The sequence below is a fragment of the Triticum dicoccoides genome, chromosome 4A (genome assembly GCF_002162155.2).
Source record: "Triticum dicoccoides isolate Atlit2015 ecotype Zavitan chromosome 4A, WEW_v2.0, whole genome shotgun sequence".
NCBI lineage: Eukaryota > Viridiplantae > Streptophyta > Magnoliopsida > Poales > Poaceae > Triticum > Triticum dicoccoides.
Window position 1 is genome coordinate 603,381,752 of NC_041386.1, and position 4,291 is coordinate 603,386,042.

The window sequence follows — 4,291 nt, forward strand, 5'->3', positions numbered from 1 at the left end:
TTCGGTACCGCTTAACATCCAATTTAGGCGATCCCTAGTAGGGGATTGGTGGAATGCGTGGTTGCACCTTGTCCGCAGGTTGATGGAAGTTCAACTATTGGACCACGAGGATACGATTCACTGGAAGTTAGCTATGAACGGGATCTTTTCAGTGAAATCTATGTATCTGGACTTAATTGATTCAGGGCCATTGTCTAGGTCTTTACACATATGAAAAATCAAAGTTCCACTTTGAATTAAGATTTTCATATTGTTTGCTCACAAAGGAGTCATTTTGACCAAAGATAATTTGCTTAAAAGAAGCTACATCGGTAACTCCAGATGGTGTTCTTGTGATCACAATAAAACGATTAAGCACCTCTTTCTCGAGTGCTCACTTGCAAAATTATTATGGTGTTCAATTCATATAGCTTTCAACATACATTCCCCAACGAGCATAAACACGTTATTTGGCACATGGCTCAATGGAGTGGACATACATACACCGAAACATATTCGGATAGGGATATGTGCACTACTTTGGGCGATATGGAATACTAGAAATGATATGATTTTTAGTGGGACAAACTTCATGAGCTTTTTGCAGGTAATCTACAGAGCTACAACGTGGATCCGTATGTGGTTATTACTCACTCATGTGGACTCCAGAGAGCTTTTGGTTACTAGGTGCAACCGTTGGGAGACGATAGCACGAGCTATCTTCAACTGATTTGGATGGCTTGCTGATAATAGACTAGCTGTATAGGCATCGTAGTTTGATCTGTATCGCTTGATGTGGCTTTTTCTTTTGTTTTATTTCGTTTGGCACTTTAATTATGGGCTCCTAGTGACCCAAAGACTTTGTTATTTCATTATTAAGAAGATGACTGCATGCATCGATTGATGCAGAGGCCGGGGGTATTGCCTCTTTTTCCAAAAACGCTAACCCTTCCCCCTTGCGGGAGCACACGGTGTACTCGCTCTGGATGGCCATCAACGCCGTCTTCCTTGACAACCGCATGTGCTACGTTGTCTATGGCCATCAACCGCATGTACGTACGAAGCAGGCAGTAAAAGAGAAAGGTAAACAGAATGATATTCCATTAGTGTAGTGGGTTTGCACTAAACGCACAAAGAGTTGGCGTTGAAAGCACCACCCGTTAATTGGGAGTTGGAACATGCCAGAAAAGCAACGTTTCTCACTGAACCAAGGCATGATTGGTTGACAAGCTACATACCATGTCTTTTGTTGCCAACCTAAACCTAACTGGTCCTATCCCTAGCAATAAAAGTTTTAGTCTCCCGATGCTGGAAGTAATTGCCATCGCTGAAAACTATTTCACAGGTCAGATTCCATTAGGGTTTGTATCTTGTCGGTACCTCCAAATTATTTCACTAGAGACTAATTCATTTGGGGGTGTTGTGCCAACATGGCTAGGCAAGCTGACTAATCTCATATTCCTTTCCTTGAGTCAAAATGGCCTTGTCGGCACAATCCCTGTTGTACTTGGCAACCTCACTTTGCTAATGTCCCTAGACCTCGGTAAATGCAATCTAACCGGAGGCATTCCAGTAGAATTTGGACAGCTAGGTCAACTCTCGGGTTTGAGTCTACATGATAATCAACTAACGGGATCTATTCCAGCTTCTCTCGGTAACCTATCGAAATTAGCATACCTGGGATTAGCATTTAATATGTTGGTTGGATCGGTACCTTCAACAATTGGAAACATGCACTCTTTGGTGCATATCGATATTGCACAAAACAGCCTACAAGGAGATCTCAACTTCTTGTCCATGTTCACTAATTTTAGAAGGCTCCAATATCTTAGCATCGCATCAAATAATTTCACTAGTTGTAACCTCTCTAAATATGTAGGAAATTTATCAGGCCAGCCGCAATATTTCAATGCATCGGGAATAAACTTAGTCGGTGAAATTCCACCTACGATTTCAAATTTAACCAGTCTCATTGTGCTAGATCTTTCAGAAAACCAACTACATAGTGTAATTCCACAATCCATCATGAAAATGGAGAATCTACAAGAGCTTGACCTTTATGAAAATAACTTGCTAGGCACCATCCCATCTCCGATTACATTGCTAAAAAATCGAGAATTTTTGTTCCTCAATGATAATGAATTCACTGGTTGCATACCAGATGGCATTGGTAACCTCAGCAAGTTGGTATACCTGGAATTAGCCGATAACCGGTTATCATCCACAATACCGCCAAGTTTATTTCATCTTTTTAGTCTTCTCCAGCTTGATCTTTCTCAAAACCTTTTCAACGGCACATTACCGCTTGATATAGGATATCTGAAACAAATTAACTTCATGGATATCTCTACCAATCGTTTGGTTGGTAGCCTCCCGGATTCAATTGGACAACTCCAAATGATAGCCTACCTGAACCTATCACACAATTCTTCTAATAATTTGATTCATCGTTCTTTTGACAAGCTAGAAAGCATGGAAACTTTGGACCTATCCCATAATGATCTATCTGGTACCATCCCAGAGTACCTTACCAATTTTACCTACCTAACTAGTTTGAACCTCTCTTTCAATAAGCTACAAGGCCGCATACCAGAAGGAGGTGTCTTCTCAAACATCAGTCTACAATCCTTGATGGGGAACTCGGGCCTATGTGGTGCTTCAGCTTTAGGATTTTCACAGTGTCCAAGTAACACTACCCAAAGAACAAAAGACCACATGTTGAAAATTTTGCTCCCTACTATCATCGTAGTAACTGGAGTTGTATCTTCATGCATATATGTAATAATCCGAAAGAAAATCAAGAAGCAACAAGGGATGGCAGTTTCTACAGGTATGGTTGACATGATCGGCCATCAGTTGGTTTCCTACCATGACCTCGTTCATGCCACTGAAAATTTTAGCGACAGCAACTTGTTGGGATCTGGAAGCATTGGAAAAGATTTTAAGGGCCAACTAAGCAATGGTGTGGTGGTTGCAGTAAAAGTTCTTGACATGCATTTGGAACAAGCCATTAGAAGCTTCGATGCCGAGCATGGTGTGCTACGCATGGCGCGGCACCGCAATCTGGTAAGGATCCTCAACACCTGCTCGAACCTTGATTTCAGAGCACTGGTGCTGCCATACATGTGCAATGGTAGCTTAGAGACGCTCCTTCACTCCTCTGGAGCCACAAGGAACTTGGGGTTCTAGAGAGGTTGGACATCATGATCGATGTGTCCATGGCAATGGAGTATCTACACCATGAGCATCATGAGGTGGTCTTGCACTGTGACTTGAAGCCAAGCAATGTGTTGTGCGATGATGACATGACAGCACATGTCGCAGACTTTGGCATCGCAAGGCTGTTACTTGGTGATGATAGCTCTGTGATTTATGCGAGCATGCCTGGCACAGTTGGCTACATGGCACCAGGTATGTAAATGCTATACTTAATGTAAGCGTTAATTAGTTGTGTGTCATTTGTCATAATTTAATTTCCGTTTTGTTTATGAATTCATTCCATGAGCAGAGTATGGGTCCCTTGGAAAAGCTTCGAGAAAGAGCGATGTATTCAGCTATGGAATCATGTTCCTTGAAGTCTTGACTGGAAAGAGACCCAAGGATGACTTTTTTGTTGGAGATCGTAGTCTCAGGCGGTGGGTGCTGGAGGCGTTTCCTAGGGAGGTTGTCCATGTCGTGGATGACCAGCTAATACATGACTCTTCTTCCACTGTCAGCTTGGAAGGCTTTCTTGTGCCGATGTTTGAGCTGGGCCTACTCTGCTCCAGCGACTCGCTTGACCAGAGAATAACCATGAGCAATGTAGTCGTGAGATTGAAGAAGATCAAAGTGGAGTACACCAAAGCCATAGGAGCAGCAGCAGCAGAACGGAGTGCTGCCCCATGACTGATTTGTCGAAATGAAAAAAGCAACATCATCAGACTTCAGTGGGCACGTACGGAGTGTCGCAATGCACCTTGTTTCGGTGCGCAGATTCTGTTAAGATTATTAATACTTGTAATAACCTTGCCTTAGTTTCGAAAAGTTCTTGTTGTAATAATGTGGACATAGGCCATGTGCATAAGCCATCCTCCCTTGACACCTTATCATGTCGTCAAGACACCAGAAAGGCAGGCGGTGTAGTGCCGACCAAAATATTCCACCTGTTCGTGTGTGTATCCTGCTCTGCTCACCCACCTGTTCGTTGATTTGCACGCCTCGTGTTACAACCAAGTTCCTCAGATTCATGAACCCAGTTGTGCCAGTGCAGGATAGCAGGTCCTGGTATGCTTACGTGTTCCACTACGAAGCTAGATTCTGCAAATTAACATCA

At 42.9% G+C, this 4,291-nt stretch overlaps 1 pseudogene; it reads left to right on the plus strand.

Annotated features, from left to right (window-relative positions):
* The first annotated feature begins 2,261 nt into the window (after positions 1–2,261).
* LOC119289346 lies at positions 2,262–4,005 on the plus strand (annotated as a pseudogene).
* Positions 4,006–4,291: the final 286 nt, after the last annotated feature.